This window comes from Anolis sagrei, chromosome 2 (assembly GCF_037176765.1).
Source record: "Anolis sagrei isolate rAnoSag1 chromosome 2, rAnoSag1.mat, whole genome shotgun sequence".
In the NCBI taxonomy this organism is placed as follows: domain Eukaryota; kingdom Metazoa; phylum Chordata; class Lepidosauria; order Squamata; family Dactyloidae; genus Anolis; species Anolis sagrei.
The window spans coordinates 246,474,363-246,497,177 of NC_090022.1; the positions used below are offsets into that span (position 1 = coordinate 246,474,363).

At 39.8% G+C, this 22,815-nt stretch overlaps 1 long non-coding RNA gene across 1 annotated transcript; it reads left to right on the top strand.

The window, feature by feature from the left end:
* The first annotated feature begins 463 nt into the window (after positions 1-463).
* On the top strand, positions 464-14,837 carry LOC132766429 (uncharacterized). Its single transcript, XR_010909328.1, has 4 exons — positions 464-627; positions 1,666-1,862; positions 2,660-2,767; positions 11,051-14,837. It is a non-coding gene; the product is annotated as an uncharacterized lncRNA (long non-coding RNA).
* The last annotated feature ends 7,978 nt before the right edge of the window (positions 14,838-22,815 follow it).

The following is a 22,815-nucleotide window of genomic DNA, read 5'->3' on the forward strand; positions in this document are numbered from 1 at the left end:
ATAAGGATTTTTTAATTATGGGAAACCTCATTATGCACAGATGTTTCGACTAAGCAGGTGCAATAAGAAAAACTGTGATTGTTTTCCAATATGGTATTACTTGTTGCAAATATATTCCAGCAGCTTTGGTGTATAAAATGAAAGACCATGCACAATGAAGACAATATTTGGAGAAAATGATAAAGAGAGCAAAAGAGAAATCTAACTCTGGGAGTCTTGGCAGAGGGAGCTAAAGCTTGAAAAAAGACAGCTTGAGTTACAAAATTTTGATAACAATCTTCTAAGCAGGGATAAGACAGAAAAAGTGACTTATACTGGGGACAATGTCCAGAAAATCAGGGCTCATACCTGATGAGGGACAATTGAAGAGTGTGCTGTTACAAATATATTCTATTGGGAAATCAGTAAACTAATGGTTTATTGATAAGCAGTCACTTTTTGAATATTCATTTATTTTTATGAACCCATTTAAATTATTAACAACTTGGATTTGTGCATAAAGAGAGGAAGCATGAGTACAATATCTTTCTGTTTCTTGCTGATCCTTATTCTGACTTCCTCTATTTTGTTTTCTGTTGCCTCATTTCAGGAGATGTTTCCATCCAGCACTCAGTGTCACCTATATAAGTAAGTGATGATGCAAACTTTCTAAGTGATCATTATCCAAAAGGCACATAGAGTCCTTTCACTGTGTGAAAGAGACACAGGGCAGATCTGGCCGAGGGCAGCTAATCATAGCTCAGGGAGGCTGTGAATATGGGCTAGGTATGAGTGAACAGAATATAACAAAATCAGAGGCTTGTCTTGAGAGCAAGAAAAGGTTTGAAGCTGAAATAGATAGGGTTTGGTCTTGGCAGAGATAGGGGACTTTGTTGCACAAGGTAGGCAAACTGGCACTGCGCCTGGACTGTCATCTTTGGTTATCGTCCTTATCACATGATAGTGTGTTTATCCTGCTACTAGTTTTCCTTTCTCCCCCTCCCAATGATTCTCCCTTCCCACCTATTAACAGGTAAAATCCATAAATAACTCTCAATCTTCCAACATCCCCGTTACCTACCATGACATAATGGATCCCTTCAATTTTTGTGTTGATATGCTGGCAATAAGATGATATCTGGAGGGGGGATTTACCTTCTCTCCCTCTCATTATTCCCAAGATATATATGCGGATCTATCTATCTATCTATCTATCTATCTATCTATCTATCTAATATGCTGAAATGACACATTATATGGAAAGTTAAAAAATAACTAAAAAGGGAACTGCAGTATTGTACAAAGGTGCAATTATGCAGAAGTATGATCATGGACTACATAATCGTGAATCAATGCAATAAATAGAGGTACATATTAAAGGCGATCAACTTGGAATTTATGGTTGGTGTGATAAAGTCTAGGATTTGACACTGAAGGAGATTATTAGTCAGAAAGCATAAAGAAGGAGGAGGAGGAGGAGGAGGAGGAGGAGGAGGAGGAGGAGATCCTGTTTGTATTTTGGATGGTTCCCTAAAAAAAGAGTTATGGACCCAGTCTATGTGCGTGTGCTGAAAGAAAGAGTGTGAAAAAAATGAGGAAGGCCAAAAAGAACAGAGAGGGTTCTTTAAACAGGTTTTAAGGTTATTTGGATTTTTTTGATTTTTGGTGCCTCTTCATTTTTTTGAGACATGCAAAGAATGGAAAGAAGACAAGAGTTCTTCCTCAATCTTCCAAAACTGGCAGAAAATGAGACTAATTATCTGGCTTGGAAGAAGGAATTGGAGTTACTTCTAGATTCAAGGCAAACCAAGGTCTAACAGAAAGATCCACCCCAAGCTGATGATGATGATGAGTCTGAAGCATGGACAGAATTTGACAGATAGGTGAGAGCCTTAATTGCAAATTCTTTATCTGAGAAAGCTTTTGAATATGTTAAGAATGATACGTCGGCAAGGGCCACACTTGCACATCTGGAGAAAATTCACAGCAAGAGTTCATTTGATGGAAGCATGTTGATGTATCACAAGCTGTTCACAGCTAAAATGGATTCTGAAGAAAGTTTGGATGATTTTCTGCAACATGTGAGATCTTTAATTGATCAATTAAGATCTATGGGCGAGAATATCAATGACAAAATTGGAATAGCCATAATCTTTAGAGGAATTCACAAAAGTTATGAAACTTCTGTATTAATTATGAAAATACTCATACTCTGAACCAGACGATCTAGATTAGAGGCCAAGCCAATTTGCAAAGGGGAATATATTCCGTTTAGCACAATAGAATTGTGGAGACTCTATTGACCACCTCTGTGAGGTGGTCAATACCAAGGAGTCACTGGACATTTTTCAGCTCTTTCATATTCCTGGCAGGCCAAACCAGCATGCCTGACATGACTAGACTTACTAGACTTACTCCTGGTTTCATTTTTTGGGCATTTTTAATTTAATTTTATGAGGTATGTGGGCGTGTCGATTTGGAGGTCACCTAAAAATAATAATTGTTGAAAGTTTGGAGCTGAGGGGACGGGGACGGGGTGTCATGTAGTCTACATATTATTGTTTTCCCACCTCTGCATTAAAGGAATGGGGCAGGCTATAAATGTTGAGGAACAACAGTTGAAATGCCCGATCCTCAAGTTATTCCTCCTGTGATCCCTAACTATTTTCTTCTTATGAAGGAAATGTCCAGACCTTGGCTAGAGTGCAGTTGACTGCAGATGGTTGAAGTTGGAGAAAAGAGCAGTGTGTGCCACATAGAATGGCCTGAATACCCTTCATCCCAAAAGGTAACTGCCCTCTGATATTTTGGAAGATCCTAATTGTCAGTTGCCATTTCACCAACTTCTGCACAAGTCCAGGAACAAAAACCTCTGGAGCCAGCAAATGATGTGCAATGTAGTAAGAATCTTGCAGCGTGACTACATCCCCCATGATCACCAATCAGAAAATTGTATCATGCATATTTTTCATTGAGAGAAAATTCCAATGGGTCTTTCACTGAACACAAAAGTGTTTATGGTATTGTATCCCGACAGGGAATCTCAGGACTTGAATATATAGCCCTATGATTCCTAGAAGGAAATGATGCTTCATGTATAACCTGTCACCATTCTGGGAGGAATCAGGAAGCATTTCCTGTGTTGAGGGAGTCCTTTGACCTAGCAACAACATCAGTACCAATGAAGGATTGGTGAATGGAAAGAGAGGAAGAAGCAAACAAAAAAAAAAAAGCAGCAAATAGTTAAATTAAGAGTTTCATACTGAACATCTTCCCTGTTCAGCCTGTCAAGTTATAACTACAAAACACTAAAAATCCTCAGGGAAAACAGGAGGAATGTTCAAAGTTATTAGCACTGTGCCATATGTATTATTTGGGAGTATTTTATGTGACAAAATAGAATCAGCGTAACTTTCTGTAGGGCTTTTGTTAGACAACATTCTTTATTCAACTATTTTATTCAAAGAGGCTATCAGTATAGAGAATCTTCTACTAAGTATCAGGAGAAATCATCTATATTGCTTGTCATTGTGCTGAGTGTCTGCCACATTACTGCAAAGTCTGAACTCTGCGTTAATTTGATTTAAAGCAGATTTTGACTATGTTGTGATATAGTCATTTCCACAACTCAGCAATCACCAAACACTTTCTATATGATTTTCTTAAAATCCCACTGAGGTAGATACAACAGATGTTATATTTGATGGTAAAGATAGATACTGGGAAAATGCAAATATTATAATCTTGGGTAATTTCGTGAGTAATTCAAATGTTTCAATTCTTACTGTCCTGTGAATTGTTTTCTTGTTGGTCTACATCCATTGGTCTGTTAGAATTTTATTAATTTTATTGTTTACTGAGCTTTGTGACTTTGCCACAAATGAACTTGTTCACTGACCTGAGTGTCAAATGCTTTAATGAATTATAGACATTTTTCTCACAATGTCAGCAAGGTAATCAAAAGGTATGAGCATATCTGTCAGGCTTCTTCTTTTCCAGCCATGCAGAATCCATCTGACTGTTTATTAATAAATGAAGACCCGATGCTGCTAACAGATGTGCAACTGCCAGCAATGACAAATGTGTCTTTGCATAAGCAAAGTGTCATCAGTAGAATGTACACTAAGAGCTTGGTGAGGGGTTACATGCTTTTCATGGAGAAAGTCTCTATTTAGACTTCTAGCATCTCCATTTGAAACAGTGAGGTGATGCGAAAGGCCTGAGCCAAAAGCTCTGGAAAGCTATCGTCAGACTCAGTAAGTTTTTCAGGCTGTATGGCCATGTTCCAGAAGCATTCTCTCCTGATGTTTTGCCTGCATCTATGGCTGGCATCCTCAGAGGTTGTGAGGCCACCATATAGACAATTTTGGAGTATTTAGGAATTCCAAATAAGAGGTCCTTAACCTGTATAAATATTTTAATCTATATAAATAAAAACGTAATTTTAGTTTGTGGGATTAACATAACTGAAAAACCACTGGACGAATTGACACAACATTTGCACACTACACCCTTAACAGCCCAATAAGTGACCATCACTCATAGCCCCCTCCCCCCAAAAAAAACAGCAGAAAGGATTTAAAAACCAAAAAAAAGCTAAACGACAATATAGTGCATATTTCCAATTTCCTATTCCTGGACTGCAACTCTCAGCAATTGTCCAGATAGATAAGATAGTTAGATTACATATAGGTAGGTAGGTAGGTACGTACGTAGATCGATTGATCAGGAGGACTGCTGGGAGTTGCAGTCCAAGAATAAATAGGTAGAGAAGGAAGAAAGGAGAGAAAGAAAAAAGGGAAAGATAAAGAAAGAGGATGGAAGGAAAGAGGTAGAGAAAGAAGGAAGGAGAGAAGGAAAGAAAAAAGGGAAGGAAGGGAAGGAGAGAAGCGGGGAGGGAAGGTTGGCCACAGCAACACGTGGCAGGTACAGCTAGTAATTAATAAATTACAAAAATAAAACAACCAAACTGAATCTAAAGTATGTAAAGTGGTTTTCATCCTCTTTGCCAAATTCAAGCATCACAGCAAAGGAGAATTAATGAACAGAGTTAATTTGATACAGTTTTGCTTATTCCTTTTGGATTTGAACATACATGTAGAATATAGATTTGTTATTCACCTTATAATGTTTGGACATGCTCATTTTCAAAAGTTGTGGGCTACATTGCAGATTTCCATTTTAGACAGGCTCATTTGTTGTTTTGATGAGAAACAACAATTAATATCCTATCCCACTAACCCCTTTAGGAAAAGTCTGCCAAATTTCACAAGTTATTTACTGGCTGAAGATGGGATAGAGGATATAGAAAGAACCATTTGGGAAAAGGAGAATGGTTTGGATCTGGAAAACTGTGACACCTAGCTCTGTGCAAACGTTCTCTTTCCTTGCTTCCATTCTCCATATGACTGTAGCTCCCATCCGTCTTACCCAGCAAAGCCATGGCTGAGAGATGAGAGGATTTCAACAACATTTCGTGGACCAAGCATTCCATTTCCCATCCTTGTTCTTAAGATTGTATAACCATTATTTGCTTTTCCATTTAAAAGAATGGAAAAATCAGTTCACTTCAAAGTGTATAGACGCTTATATTTGCACTGAATTAAAATTCAAGGAGAGCAAATTACATTTAGTTTCTATTTGCTGACATTCCCGGTCTATAAGCAAATAGTCTAAAACATTAATGGTGTCTATTCTTAGTCAAGCCAAAAATGTATTATACTTCAAATTGCACCAAAGCATATTGTACTTTAGTACGCTTTAGCACAATTTTCAGTTGCATTAATTAGCAGAGGGGAAATCAGTTGAGTATCAAAAAGGAGTCAGGGGAAGATGCAGCTACATACTACACTGTGACCCGTATGTCCCTTTCTTGTCTTTCTCCTTCAAACATACTGCCACCATCTCTCTATTATTCACACATTTAAAATTCAACAAATTATTGCTACTAAGCAGGTCACTAAATAGGTCTGTATTAAACATTAACCCACATAGCTCTTTGCCTGTGTACCCTTCAATTACTCAGATTATTCATATCGATTTGCTAAATTATTCAGCATGTCCTTATGTACATTAATTTGTGGAATCAATTTGTGCTTAATTTCCTGTTACATTTCTCTGGAACTCGTGTATGTGTCTGTTTTGCTACTGCAGTATTGATGTTGTGCAAATTGTTCTGGCTTGCTAATTCATCATTTTAAACATAACCTACATTTTTCTAACTTTTCAACTAGTAGCATTTAAAGGAAATGGGACATGACAACCAGGCATTGTTTTTTGCCTTCTTATACCTCCCACTGTGCTCAACAATTATATCGGCACACATCCCTGATAAGTTTGCAGGATTGCAGGATGCAGGGAACTCAGGGCAGATTACAGTGCACATATACATGGCAAACATTCAATGCCAGTTAGACATGCAACATTTAAAGACAGACGCAGAAGCAATTTAACATTCCAGCTGTGCTCAAGCTTTTGATTCCGGCTCGATTCCGGCCAGAGGGGGAGCTGCCATTCGTCTAGCTTGCTGTCGACCTATGCAGCCCGAAAGTCAGTTGCATCTGTAAAGTAGGAAATTTAGGTACCACTTATGCGGTACCTATTGTGATGCCAAGTACTTTGATGGAGTACCTCATTCTTAAGCACACTGCTGGAAGGTTTTATGGTGTCGTAAATTAGTTAAATTAGCCTCCCCGCATAAGCGGTACCTAAATTTCCTACTTTACAGATGCAACTGACTTTCGGGCTGCATAGGTCGACAGCAAGCTAGACGAATGGCAGGAAGCTCACTCTGACTTGGGCTGGCTTCGAACTCATGACCTCTCAGTCAGTAGTGGTTTAATGCAGCTAGCTCTCAGCTAACTGCGCCACAGCCCTGTTCCCATAATGGTGAGGTATCTAAATAACACAGACGTCACCATTATGAAATATATGCTATTAACAGCCTCAAAAAGATGGTCCTCGATTGAGGAGCTTGCTGTCCACTTCCTTGTTTTAATAACATCCAGGAGGATTATTGTTCTGATATGCATAGTGTTTAATATCTCAATCTACATGTTGTTTGCTTTTCATTTCCTTAGCTTTTTGTCATTTTACACACACACACCAGTAATGCGACATCCATAAACAGGCAAAAACAACATCCCCAACCAAGTATTCTTCCCATGAGCTGGAGGGCAATTCCCATTATCCCAGCCAACATACCTAAAAAGGGAAGCCTGCAGAAATGAGAACATATCTTTTAATGAGGACACAGAAAATAGCAAAACAACAACAAAATGTCAACACTCACCTGACATAAACTTCATTGAAAGTAGACTAGAGTCTCGTTTAGCCACTATTTACCAAGATTTCTTCCTTTTAGAGTAAAAAAAAAAGTACTTAGCCCTGCCCCCTTCCATTATAAATCTCTCCCACTTCAAGAGTATTGAAGAAACTAGCAGAGGACACTTCAGAACCACTGGCAATAATTTTTGAGAATTCTTGGAGAACAGAAGTCTCGGCAGACTGAAGGAGGACAAATGTTGTCCCTATCTTCAAGAAGGGAAAAAGAGGACCTAAACAATTACCATTCAGTCAGCCTGACATCAATACCAGGAAAGATTCTGGAGCAGATCATTAAGGAGCCAGTCTGTAATCACTAAAAAAGTTTAGTTTTGTACTTACTTACTAAGTAATCACTAAGAAAAGAATGCTGTAATTACTAAAAGTCAACATGGATTTCTCAAAAACAAGTCATGCCAGACTAATCCTGTCCCTTTTTTCGATAGAGTTACAAGCTTGGTAGATGCAGGGAATGCTGTGGATGTAGCATATCTAGATTTCAATAAGGCCTTCAACAAAGTTCCCACAACCTTCTTACAAGCAAACTAGTCAAATGTAGGCTAGGCAATGCAACTGTTTGGTGGATCTGTAATTGGTTAAGCGATCAAACCCAAAGGGTTCTCACCAATGGTTCCTCTTCATCCTGGAAAGAAGTGAATAGAGGAGTGCCACAGGGTTCCATCCGGAGCCCAGTACTGTTCAATATCTTTATTAATGGCTTAGATTAAGGTTTAGAGGGCAAACTTATCTGATTGCCCAGTGACGTAAGATACTCCCAAACATAAGCTGGGCTACTTGAACCGGTCTTTTCTTTCCAATGGCATTTAATCCTACATAATTAGATTGCCAATGTTTCCTACTTAAATTATTAAGAATGTCCAAAATCCTGCTAAATGGTAATGGAGCATAAAGTCCCACTGGTGCTCTTATGAGAACAATGCAAATGATGGAAATAGCAGCAGAGATCTGGTTGACTTTCTGACCATACGTGCATGTGTGTGATCATGTGTCCATACACCAACCAGTCTTTTTTTAAAAAAACAATTTTACTATATGTTTTAGAGAACATAATGGTAACTGATGGTTCCCATATTGTTGTGGCAGTGACCCTGATCCAAGTTATAATCAAGGCTTCAAAGGAACACTCTAAGTAGTCTCAGCCCCTTGGATAGCTCATTTAAAGCTATCCAAAATCTATTACTTGGAAGAACAACTTTGATAAGGAGCTATTGGATACCTCTTTGTACAAATGTGTAAGCTTGCAACTATCAATGGAATTAGGAGCTAGCCCAAATGTAATGCTTCAACAAGATTAAGACCAAGATATTAGAATTATAGAATCATAGAGCTAGAAGACACCTCGTGAGCCATCCAGTCCAACCCCTGCCAAGAACCAGGAAAATCACATTCAAAGCACCCCCGAAAGATGGCCAAAGATTAGACTGAATATTGCTTTTTTTACACCTGGTTAAATATGCCTGCGTTTATACTACACAGTTATTACAATTTTGCCAGGATGTTATTCTGATATTTTTCAATACATTACATATTTTATCATTCAAGCGAATAGACCATATTTTCTGAAGTGAGAAGAAATATCAAGGCAAACAGTTCATGGTGTTCCATTACTCACTGTGTTCTTAATGTTTGGCATGTTGACTAAATGCCAATCATCCTTAACTATTCCTAAAAATGATTATTGTGGAATCAACAGGCACTCATTTGAGCCACCATAACAGGATGTGCTGATAAATGATAAATTATTACTTCTATTTCTATAATATCACAATGGAGAAGAAACATTCCTCACATTGATATGTTATTTACTCTTCTGTACTTGGGCTGACACATTGCTTTGCTCAAGTGAGAATTAGTCCTTCCTGCTGTTTCTTCACTGGAAAAGAACCTCACATGAAGAATGTAGCTATAGGACCATATTTTTGTAATTTTTAAATCAGAACATTCCCAAATTTGTACCTGGCTGGAAAGAAGTTGGGATTGCAAGCATTTAAATTTGGGAGAGAGAAAAATTGACAGATTCACCCTTCAGGCAGAGGGCTTTGAGTGCTTATTTCTTAAAAGCCTGTCTGCGGTTGGTATCCTAATGACTGGTCCAAACCAAAGTAAACATATTCAATCAATTTTTGAATGATGAGTCCACACATAGGTAAATCCCATTAATTGAGCCTGGACTAACAATAGTATTTAAGCCTTGGTTTGGTTGTTTCATTAATGGATTTATATCCCACCTTTCTCCAAATATGTGTTTGAATCCCTGAATATTCAGTCATATGTATGATATTAAATTAGGGTTGCCCCTCTATTCCTCATCTTTAATCACTTACATAACTGGGAAATACAATATGGCCGTCTTTGTAGTAAATAACTGTTTGGTGGCACAGTGGGTTAAACCACTGAGCTGCTGAGCTTGTTGACCAAAAGGTCACAGGTTCAAGTCCAGGGAGTGGCGTGAGCTTCCGCTGTCAGCTCTACTTCTGCCAACCTAGCAGTTCGAAAACATGCAAATGTGAGTAGATCAATAGGTACCGTTCCGGCAGGAAGGTAACAACACTCTGTGCAGTCATGCTGGCCAAATGATCTTGGAGGTGTCAACGCCGGCTCTTCAGCTTAAAAATGGAGATGAGCAGCAACCCCCAGAGTTGGACACGACTGGACTTAATGTCAGGGGAGAACCTTTACCTTTACTTATAGTTAGCATATGGGACTAAGAATTTTGCATATGTTTATAAGAACTTACATGTTTATTGGTCTTGTGCTTTCGGGGTAAACTTTACCCCATTTCATGTTCTAGCTTTTGTTGGAGGCCCCAATCCATTTTCGAAAACTTCCCAAAATCAGGAGAGTTTTTTTCGGATTGGGTCCCCAAAATTCAGACCACTATGGGGGGGGGGGGTCCCACCCAGTGGCAAATCTCCCACCCAGTGGCACCTCTTCCCAGTGTTCTTTTTACCTGGCACCTGCTGTTGCTCGTCTGGAGTAAGGCACTCAGCTGCAGGCAGGCCTGGAGCTTGCCTGCAGACCCCACCAGCCACCACATATGCCCCACCACGCTCTCAGTGTGTGTGTGTGTGTGTGTGGCGGGGTCTGCAGACATGCCTGGAGTGTGCCTACAATCCCCTCCAGCAGCCACACATGCTCAGCCACACTCTCGGAGGGTGTGTGTGTTGTGGTGAGGCCTGCTGGCAAGTCCAGAGTGCACCTACAGGCCTTGCCAGCCACCACACATGCCCTGCCACACTCTTCGTGTGTGTGTGTGTGTGTGTGTGTGTGTGTGGCGGAGCCTGCAGGCAGGCTTGGAGTGTGCCTGCCGCCTAGCTAGTAGCTACAGGCCTGCCCAAATGCAGTCAAGCCAGCTTTCGTGTCAAGCTGAAATTGCCTTCTTGCCTGCATTTGAGATTTCCATGTGTGGAGGGGGTTTCCTGCTTCTGAAGAAACAGAAGACACAAAAGAAACAAACAAATTTTGTGCACATGACTAATGTTTATGAAATTTCTTCATAACTTGAATAGAAAGAAAACGAGACCTTAAAAGAACTCAAGCGTGGGACAGAGAGCGAACAATGAGAGATGTATTTAATTTATCCCTAGATGAAAAGTAAAAGTTATGCTAATTATAATTTTTTCTAAAGGTAGTGTTCAGTTGATGCTTATACACTTGGTTTTTACCTACATGAATTCCAAGCATGTGTTGCTTCATCCTTAAGCTTGATTACTATTGAAATCACCAGGAGATGCAGAGCCAACCTTCAGAAATGGGGCTACAAAGTGGAATCCTCGACATGCGAGTGTGGAGAAGAGCAAACCACTGACCACCTGCTGCAATGCACCCTGAGCCCTGCCACATGCACAAGGGAGGACCTTCTTGCAGCAACACCAGAGGCACTCCAAGTGGCCAGATACTGGTCAAAGGACATTTAATCAACTCTCATACTCACAAATTCTGTAATCTGCTTGTTTGCTTTGTTTCTGTTAGAAATGTAATATAATTTGACTGGTTGTTCTGACACGACAAACAAACAAACCAGGAGATACAACAATATGGATTCATTCTATATAGTAACATAATGTTATGCAGGAGTCTTTTCCCCACAAATGTGAAAACACATTAGTTCTATGAGGTATTCAAAATTACTATGACATATTTGTATTGCATTTTCAAAAGCAAAATGGTTTAATTTCTTTTCAATAACAGAGGAGCAGTGCACAAATTATTCACACAAAACCAAATACTTAGAACCAGAAGGTTTGTTTTTGATAATCTCCAGCATTAGAAATCTTTTATTTATAAAAGAATGTGCTATAAAATAAAAGGTAATAAACATTTTGGCTACAAATCTTTAAGATGATATACACAGGATTAAGATAGATGTATTGTTGTGTAATCCAAGTGATTTTTTTTTGCTTTATGCTCTTTTAAAGATTCAATCAGGAAAATTGCTTTGAGACTATGAAGAAGCAAAATCAAATTGCTCTAAAAGCTATTGGCTAGGGACAATAATATTACTAGATAAGTTGTTCATTCTCTATAGTCATGCTTGCAACAAGAAAAGTGTGACCTAACTTCCATTAAGTAAAATTTCAATTTGTAATGTTGGAATATTTTAGATGTGAAAAATTACTCTGCAGGAGTCAACTGTATACCATGCATCTGTGGACAAGTCTACATAGGGACCACCAAACGCAGCATTGCCCAAACACAAATCAAGGAACATGAAAGGCACTGCAGACTGATTCAACCAGAGATGTCAGCCATAGCAGAGCACCTGATGAACCAACCTGGACACAGCATATTATTTGAGAACACAGAAATGCTGGACCACTCTCACAACCACCATGTCAGACTACACAGAGAAGCCATTAAAATCCACATGGATGTGGACAATTTCAACAGAAAGGAAGAAACCATGAAAATGAACCAAATCTGGCTACCAGTATTAAAAAAAACCCTCTAAAATTATAACAGTAAATAAAGAACAATACTCAAACATAGGGCAACTCCAGACAAGAAACAATCAGGGACAGCTAATCACCTCTCAACAAAGGATTAACCCAGGCAGTAACAAACCACTCCTAAAAACTGTCAGGCCATCAACTGCTAATCAAGGTGGCCAAGTGAAACATTCACACCTAGCTCCAAAAGACAAGAGTCCTTTCTCCCACCCTGGACATTCCACATATATATAAACCAAATTTTCCAAGTTTCCAACAAACCTCACAACCCCTGAGGATGCCTGCCATAGATGCAGGCAAAATGTCAGGAGACAATGCTTCTAGAACATGGCCATACAGCCCGAAAAACATACAACTCCAGTGATTCCAGCCATGAAAGTCTTCAACAATACTGTACATCTCCTAATATTGCTTGTGAGTTTGCATGCAGCTTACCCAATACACACATTTCATAACTTTTGTGAACACATACTGTACTTTTGTATACAATATTTCAATGAAGAACTATTCTGCTAAATTCACATAAATGTACAACATTAAAAATAACTGTGCCCCAATCCTCTAATTAGTCTGGAGAGTATATTAGTCTGGGTTAAAATGCAGATTGCATTAAATTTTATCTCATATTTACATTAATATCGTGTACACACTGAGATACAACTTTCCCCATTTCTACCCTCTGTCTTGAATACTCTTCCACCAGGATGTTAGGTAACTGCTTTATATTGGTTTGTTCTAGCCTACATAAGTTTCCTCAGAGATCAATGGATCAAAAAGTGGAAATCTTAAAAAATGAATGAGTATACAAATATTTGTCCAATGTTACATTCCTACTCAGTAATGAAACCTGCTATAAGACCTTATCAAATCATAATGTCTCTGGTTTGTATGTTTTATTTATGTTGCAGAATGAGGTGATGTGTATGTGTGTGGTGTGTGGGGAGAGATTCTGTTGTTGTTTGAGGTTATGGACTAGAAAGAAACAACTGTAGTTCAGTTCACAGAATATGGTAAAAAAGAAAAGAAAAATGAGAATTGAGAACAAAGGACCCAATGAGAATGTGATGTCTAGATCCCTACTTATATATTTCCTCATGCATATATTTAAATATTTATATTCTGCCTTTTGATCCAGTGCGTGCTATACAGTAGAATTAGCAAAGCAACAATAGTCAGGGTCATTAAAAAGAAAGATCAATACACAAAAACAAAAAGAAGCATAATAACCTTGCTTTGTGAGAAACAGAATTCTAACAAAAGTCAAAACAATCCCATTTCCTAGTTCTGAAGACGAACATTATTAAAAATAAATTGATTCCAAATTGTTGCTGGGAGAGTAAACTTTTGCCACCATTTTATGCACTACCCGGTAATTTAGTTCCCCAGATGTTCTGGGGAGGTACTTGTTGTTGTTCATTCGTTCAGTCGTTTCCAATTCTTCATGACCTCATGGACCAGCCCATGCCAGAGCTCCCTGTCGGCTGTCACCACCCCCAGCTCCTTCAAGGTCAATCCAGTCACTTCAAGGATGCCATCCATCCATCCTTTTTCCTTTCATTTTCCCCAGCATCATTGTCTTCTCTAAGCTTTCCTGTCTCCTCATTATGTGGCCAGAATACTTCATCTTTGCCTCTACTATCCTTCCCTCCAATGAGCAGTCAGAGGTACAGTTAAGGTTAAATTTGGGTGCACTGGGCATATGAATTTGTTATCTGTGCATGAATGAGAGTGTGGTCTCAATTTGTTAATCAGCTATTATAGAAACTCATTAGATGATAGATAACTAATATTTATCATTTTAAACTAATCAAAGCCTTATTGTACTACCTATTGAACTGGCTTCTAGCCCCCGGTGGCACAATGGGTTAAACCCTTGTCCTGGCAGGACTGCTGGCCAACAGGTCAGCGGTTCAAATCTGGGGAGAGCAGGTTGAGCTCCCTCTATCAGCTTCAACTCCCCATGTAGGGACATGAGAGAAGCCTCCCACAAGAATGGTAAAACATCAAAACATCCAGGCATTCCCTGGACAATGTCCTTGCAGACAGCCAATTCTCTCACACTAGAGAAGTTTCTCAAGTCACTCCTGATATGAAAAAAGCTACTGAAATCCCAAAGAAGTACATGCTCCTTCTGAATCGTTCCTTGTACAGTACAGCCTGTTCTTTCGTAATCTCTCCAGCACCTTTACTAATATGCTACTAGACCTATTTCTTCCACACCACAGTCCTTTCTTCTCCTTCATAAGAACAGATGAAAAGCCATGCCAAACCAGGACTTGCAATGCTAATATCTTAAAGTAATTTTCTGTGAAAAAGTAAATTTACAAGTTGTTTCAGGTTTCCCATTATTATGTGAACCAGAAATAATATATAACCCTCATGAGTAGTAGTTACTACCAGCTCTATTTTCTATTAAGATGTCTCATCCCTTTTAAAAGCCATCTGAGCTGGTAGTCATCAGTACATAATCATAATAATCATTATCATCGTCATTAGCATCATCCTTATTTGTACCCCACTTCCTCTCCCCAAAGGGACACAGAACAGCTTACAGCAAACAAATGAATACAGTAATATAACACAGACAATAATCACATATCACTTAATACAAACAAAATAACACAATAATATAAACATTAAGAATGGAATATCTGAAGGAAGGGAATCCTGTAGTTAAACTATGTGCTGTGAAAGAAATATTTCCTTTGTCGGTCCTTAATCTTACATGAGTTAATTTTGGGCTCCTCCAGAACTGGTTGAAAGCCTCAGGGTTTAGTAGAAGTTGTACCGGTACGTGTCCCTATCAGGAGAAGAGGAAGAGCAGGAAAGGGCCAAAAGAGCGAGCAAAGGAAGAGAAAACAGGTTAATGAAGAAGCCAAGCAATAGTGGAACTTCATAGCATCAGTGGAAGGTAAGCATATTCTGACCTTTGGCCGAGGAGGAAGAACTGTGGGTCAACTGTTCCATCTCAATCCAAGCAAGGCATGCAAGAAGGGAAGACCACCTTGTTCATAACTGTGGACAAATGCCTGTTTAAATCTCGCCACATTGTCCTGAAACTGTTAGAATGATTTCCCTCATCTTTTTCCAATTATGCACCATAACTTTACAAGATCCCACATAGGATAGCATTTCCATCATGAGAAGGATTATCATATTCTGAGGATGGAATTTTCCAAGAAATTCATTCATTAGTTTTTCAATACAGCATTCAATGGGACAAAGTTTTTCCAGTCTCCTCCATCTCTACATGATATATATGCATAGCCTTCCCTTTTCAGAACTACGTATCAGTATTAGGTGTATGAAATACCTGGCTCTATTCTCAGCAGTCTCTTGTAATATCTGAAGCATCATAAGGGTCTGTGTCATCCCATATAATCTGTGAGTATCTTCCCCAGCGTAGCCGGGCCATTGCAAATGCTTAGATTCACTGCTTCTGACTAGTAGCTTCACAAGTCCCTTTTTGTTTGTCCTTGAAAATGTTAGCCTGTAAATACATCTTCATGCAATTTCTTGGCTTAATGAAATTCAAGCATTTGATCATTCAACTTGTCTACCTACGTCCCCTCCTCTGCATTTTACCATTGATTAAGTGTGATGCAGTGAGGAACTAGGCCTGTGTTGATGTGATTTAAAGATCTGCTTAAGCTGCCATCTCATTTGGACTCATCTAGAAGAAATTACTTTTAAACGGCTGTTATTTGGGACCAATAGTGCCAATGCTCTTCCTGCATACAAAGTGCTCTGGTAATGAAGTATTTAACACAGTGCCAACAAATTCTTTTAGCAGAGAGCTGTAGACCTCTTAAACTTCTAGAATAATCAGATATCCCAAAAGGTCTAATGTATGCCACAAAGAACATAACAGTAGAACAGCAATTAATGAACAAACCAAAAAGGACCAAATTGGCACATTTTATAATTATGTTTGAAAATAAAGTAAAATGGTGAAGGTCAGTGGTTCTCAACCCGTGGGTCCCCAGGGGTCTCCCAGAAATCCCAGCCAGTTTACCAGCTGTTAGGATTTCTGAGAGCTGAAGGCCAAAACATCTGTGGACCCACAAGTTGAGAATCACTGGTGTAGGCAGATCTTCTGGAGATCTTACAGGACATCAACAGTTATTTAAAATGTTATCCCTTGTAAGAAAAAAAGGCAAGAAATACTGTACACCGCAATGAGTCGCCTTCGGGCTGAGAATTGCGGTATATAAGAGCAGTAAATAAATAAATAAATAAATAAATAAATAAATGATCTGTCTTGTTGGGTCATCTCATGTTGGCAGTCACATGTCCAATATAAACAAAGTATCATTTGAATGGGTCTCTTTGTATGAGTGAGGATGCTTGCTCGCCATCTTCTACAGTGCTCTGTCCAGCATTCAGATATTAATCTGAACTACCAGGAAGTGCTATAGTTCAATCAGCCTCTCCTGAGCTTTCAGCTATGATTGGATAGGGCATGAATAGGTCTAGAGTAGGCATGGGCAAACTTTCTACCTTGGGGGCCACATGGCGGGCCGGAGCAGGGTGGGCAGGCCTGGAGGGAGGGGGTTCTCCCCAAGTTCTCTCTCTGCCCTTTCCTCTCCTTCCTCTTCACTTTCGGAGGTAGAAAGTGAAAGAAAGATGTTTGGATCCCAAAAGGTTTGGCCTTGGTCAGGATGAGATGGTAGAAGGAAGAGAAAATGTGTATCCATTAGACCTCATATTGCCTACTACTGATATAGAATCCTAGAATCCTACAGCTGGAAGAGACCCCCAAGGGTCATCCAGTCCAACCCCCTGCCATGCAGGAAGGCACATTCAAAGCACTCCCGATAGACAGCCTCTGTGGAAAAACCTCCGGAGAAGGAGACTCCACCACACTCTGAGGCACCCCATGCCATTCTTACTGTCATGAAGTTCTTCCTATTCTTTGCAGTCAAATCCTTTTCCCTGACATTTGAACCCATTGCACCCTTGTGCCCTGGTCTCTAGAGCAGCAGAAAGTCAGTTTTCCCCATCCCCCTCCTTCTCTTCCTCAATGGGACACTCTTTTAAATCTTGAAACATGGTTCTCATGTTCCCTCTCTGCCTTCTCTTCTCCCACCTAAACATCCCTCAGGAGGAAAGAAGGAAGGAAAAAGAGAAAGAAGGGAGGGAGGAAGAGAAGGATGAAAAGAAGGAAGGAAGGGCAGTAGGGAATGGAGGGAGAGAAGAGAGAAGGAATGAAAGACAAAAGTGTGGAAGGGAAGGAAGGAGGGAGGGAGAAAGAGAAAGGGAAGAAAGAGAGAAGGAATGAAAGACAAAAGAGAAGGAAGGCAAGAAGAAAAGGGAAAGGAAGAAAGGACAGAAGAGTGGAAGGGAAGAAGAAGGAAGAAAGAGGGAGATAAGGAGGGGAGGGAAAGAGAAATGAAAGACAGAAGGAAGGATGGCTAGGATGGTAAGAGAAAGGAGGGGTTGAGAAAAGACCCCAAGGGGTTTTCATTTAATCCCTGGGCCTGGGTTTGCCCATACCAGGTCTAGAGTCTAGATCGCACAAGTGGATTGTACATTGGGTCAACAAGGAGCAACAGCGAGGGAGGGAAGCCACAATCACAAGGAGAGGACTCTTGGAATCAGAGACTGAATCATTGATACAACACTCTGTCCTCTATTGAACAACAGTGAAGGAACTCCTGCTTGAAGCTACTTAAATTCCTTTTCTTCCTTCATACTTTCCCCATCCCAAACAAGAAAAGAAGTTGGACCAAGAAAATATGAGCAGCCAGGAGAGAACTGAAGTTACAAAGCTGCCTGAAGCTAGAAAGTAACACGCAGTAGAAACTCTTATTTGAAAAGCTGTAGGGGATTTGCTCAGGGGCAGCTAGAAATAGCAGATATGAGACAAAAGATTAGCCAGACAGCCTACTGGACTACGGAATTCTCCAAGGCAGACAATGTGCTTTTGTAACCGCCAGATCTAAACTGAGTGCTTACATAATAACATCCAAACTAAACCCATTCCCTCCTTTGTGAAGGATGGTTCTTCAAAGAGTTTGTGTTAGCTTTGTGGCCTAGAGTATTGCATTCCTTCAGTGCTGTAAGGTCTCCTGGTAGGTCCTCTAGCAATGCATACATTGAAGACTGTGTGAACATATGATAGAATGCTTCTTTCATGCTTTCTGGTGGCTTCCTTCAGGAGCTAGAAACACTTGATCCTGAACTAAAGCTACGTTAGTTCTTTCAGGAGTACATCTTCCAGGTTAATTCATGCCCCCATGCTTGGGGATATGCTGCCCCTCCTTTTTGTTTATCTGTAGAATTAATGAAGTTTGAAACCACTTTGACTGCTATGGTTCAATGCTATGGAATAATGAGAGTTGCAGTTTTACAAGATGTTTTGCCTCCTCTGCCAAATAGAGTTAGTGTCTCCTCACATTGCAACTTCCATGATTTCACAGCATTGAACCATAGCTGTTAACGTTGTATCAAATTACATTCATTCTACAGTGTAGAAAGACTTTATCCATAAAGACGAATGTGGCTTTTTATCAAGAAGACAGTTGATGTTACATGTATCTTGGATATTGGGAATGCAGATTAAGCTTTGTTTATCCAGAAATCCTGAAGCCCCCAGTGGCACAGCAGATTAAACCACTGAGCTGCTGAACTTGCTGACCGAAAGGTTGGAGGTTGAATCCATAGATGAGGGCGAACTTCCGCTGTTAGCCCCAGCTTATGCCAACCTAGCAGTTCGAAAACATGCCAGTGTGAATAGAGCAATAGGTACTACCTTGGTGGGAAGGTAATGGCGCTCCTTGAAGCCATGCTGGCCACATGACCTTGGAGGTGTCTACGGACAATGCCGGCTCTTCAGCTTAGAAATTGAGAAGAGCATCACCACCCAGAGCTGGACATGTCTAGATGTAATGTCAAGCGGAAACCTTTACTTTTTCTTACCAAGAAATCCAAAATCCAAACACCCCAAAACCCATTTTTTTGGTGACACATGCTGACATTCACTTTTGTGGTGGTGGATGAGAGATGGAGGGAAGGAGGGAGAGACGAAGTTAAATACTTGAATTCAAACTGCAGGAAAAGAAATTCCACCCAAACATTAGGAAAAACTTCCTGAAGGTAAGAGCTATTTAGCCATGGAACATGCTGCCTCGGTTATCTTTTCACCTTGCCTAAAGGGCCACTGTGTGTTAAGGGTCTCAATCTTAACAGAAGGTATACAGATACCCCCCAAGTAAAGCCAGACACGATAGTTTTCCTGAAGGCTCGGGTATGCCACCACAGCTACTCTGCTCCCTATGATTTCAGGGAAGGCATTGAAGCATCCCCCAACCTACCAGCTGTACAAGGAAGCCTTGTCCATCCTCAGAAAAATCTGTGGCTTTTTCCATATTTATGGGGGTTCTCTATTCCTAATCTCCATGAATGTGGGGAGCTGACTATATATGTAGAGCTGCTGTGAGACCATTATATCTGTTCATATCACTAGTAATGGACTGGAATGTGAGATGTATGATAATTCAGTTGTTTGACTTTTTAATCTCCCTTTAACACTTTTTTTTGTTTCAACATCTACTACATGGATGTCAAAGATTCTGATGAGATGGACTATGTCAACAAAAGCTTATGCTAGAAATGTCTTCTTCCTAATTAGTCTCAAAGGTGCTATTGGATTCCTTCATGTCTTTTTATGATTTTCCTGTTAAAGGCTGACCCTCATTATAGAAAATGAAATGCTCTACTTTGGCACTAGTGCATTTTTGTATTGAAACAATTGATCACACTAAAATGGATTGGTTATGCTGATTTCCCTTTCTCCTGTAGCCTTTATCACTTTTCAATGCAGTAGGAGCGGGGTTATATTAGTGAGAAATCCTTCTCAGACAAAACTCTTCTCTTCTAAGTAGTATACTCTGTACTTTCAAAACAGACAGGAAGAGAAACATCAAAACAATAGAAGAAATGGAATATTAAAAAGGTCATGGCTGTATGACACAGTATTTTAATTCGCAAAATATGGGATGCACTTTAAATGCCTCTTGGCACATCATTGCAATGACAAATATGGTAATAAGAACCGCAGAATGACACAAGTTGTTCTATTCACTTGACAAAGCGTATGCTGAGAGTGCAAAATGGTGAAAAATTAATCCCCTCCATTGTTATTGTTTAGGTAAAGGTTTTCCCCTGATATTAAGTCTGACTGGAGGTTGGTGCTCATCTCCATTTCTAAGCCGAAGAGTCGGCATTGTCCGTAGACACCTCCATGTGGCCAGCATGACTGTATGGGGTGCTTTTATCTTCCCACCAGAGCGGTACCTATTGATCTACTCACATTTGCATGTTTTCGAACTGCTAGGTTAACAGAAGCTAGGGCTAACAGTGGAAGCTCACGCCGCTCCCCGGATTCAATCCTGCAACCTTTTGTTTATCAAGTTCAGCAGCTCAGTGGTTTAACCCACTGTACCACTGGGGGCTCCTTGGTATTGTTTAGTCATCCACTTTGTCCTCAAACATTTTATTTCAAAATATGATATAAATTGGGTTGTTGTAGGTTTTCGGGCTATATGGCAATGTTCTACAAGCATTCTCTCCTGACGCTTCACCTGCATCTATGGCAAGCATCCTCAGACCTCACAATCTCTGAGGATGCTTGCCATAGATGCAGGCGAAACGTCAGGAGGGAATGCTTCTAGAACATGGCCATATAGCCCGAAAAACCCACAACAACCCAGTGATTCCAGCCATGAAAGCCTTTGACAATTCATATGATACATTTATTTAAAACAGCTTAATATGATAAAGGAAGGAAATGAGTTATGTTTTTACTCTAAGTTATTTTTTTAAAAAAAACTACTTTAATTTGTAAATAAAATCATCAAGCAACTGTGCAAGTAACCTGTCTTGTATCCTTTTATTTTCTACTACTATATTAAATTGACTCTCTTTTTCACAAAATGCTCCAGTGGAGCTCAAATCCCATCTCACATGAGTGGATAAAATTGATAAAATCTGTTAATAGTCTTCTTAGTAAGCCTATTAATGTAGCCTATTTCTACAATCCATTAGAATATATGAGAGAATGTGTTGTTATTGTTGATGTATGGTGTTCTCTGTGTCCTTAAAAGCTGTATGTTTCATTACCTTTGCATCATTGTATTGCGGCTCCATTTTGAGTATATTTCCTTTTGATTAAGGACAAGGACAAAAGTGGCCATTATCTCTGCAATGTGCTATATGGAAACTATTGAAGGAGGAACTACAGCCTTCTCAGATAAACTGGAAATAGCAGGTATAATAAGGTTTAGTTCTAAACAAACACTTGGTCATGTTCACTTACTATCCCTTGGAGCAGTTGTGACTGGGGCCTTCCATAATAGTGTGGCAATGCATCTGTTACAATTTGGCCATTGCATTGGTACCAAGGGCCTTCTTGTTAAGTGCTTTATAAATCACAGACACATGCCCTATCTTCCTGTTGCCAAGATAATATTGTTCACTGGTTGTCAAATGTACAGCTGGGGCATGTGACCCACGTAATGCTGCAAAGCAGGTAACCTGTTAATTCTGCATTTAAATTTCGTTGCCTTATCATCACGATTTCCTCCTCTAGATGCATAGTCCTCAGTGTAAAGTGGTTGAACCTTTCTCACACACTAGAGCTGAAAAAGTAGGCAAAGAGTATGCATCCCATCTGAAATCCTCCTACAGAATTCTGGGATTTGTAAGACCCAGGACCTCTCTGGCTGAGCATTTTAAAAACCCCTTCCCTAACTACAAGCCCCAGAATTTTGTAGGAGGCAGCCATGGAATTTCAGATGGGATGCATACTTTTTGCCTACTCTTTCAGCTCTAGAGTCATAAGGAATGGCTTCCAACAAAAATAATAGTAAGCAGATGTCTGTGCCCTGTATACAAGGGGTTGATGATAAGTCTTTGGCTTTGTGTTCTGTTTTGTTTCTATGGTAACGAATGTTACATCACATGAAAGCCCTATGTGTCTCATATATGTTTGCAAAATTCTGTGTTTATAGCTTATGGCTACAAAATTTTGTGTTTGTAGCTTATGGTTTGTGATCTAGGCATGTGGGAAAACAAAATGGTGGAGTCTAAGGCGCTATTCACAGCAAATGAGAGCAGAAGATAAAATTATTGTTTTAGAACATGAAGAAGCTGTCTGCAATGTGAATCCCCAAATGTTTGACAACAGATCAGAAAAGCATGCAAGTGAAAACTTCCTGGTCCTTTTGTCAGCATTTCTGGACTGATAAGAACTTCCTATATTGACTGGTCACTATGGATGAGATCTGTATTTATTTGTATGACCCTGAAACCAAGGAGCAGTCAAAAGAGTGGAGGCACAGTGGTTCTCCTCGTCCAACGAAGTTAAGGGTGCAAAAATCAGCCACTAAGGTGAAGGCATTTGTGTTCTGGGATAAGGAAGGTGTGCTGCTAGTGGACTACTTTCAAAATGGTTCCCTCATCAATGCAAGGAATTACCTTGAACTTTTGGACCAATTGAAGGCAGCTCTGAAGGCCAAAAAGCATGGCAAGCTGTCCAAAG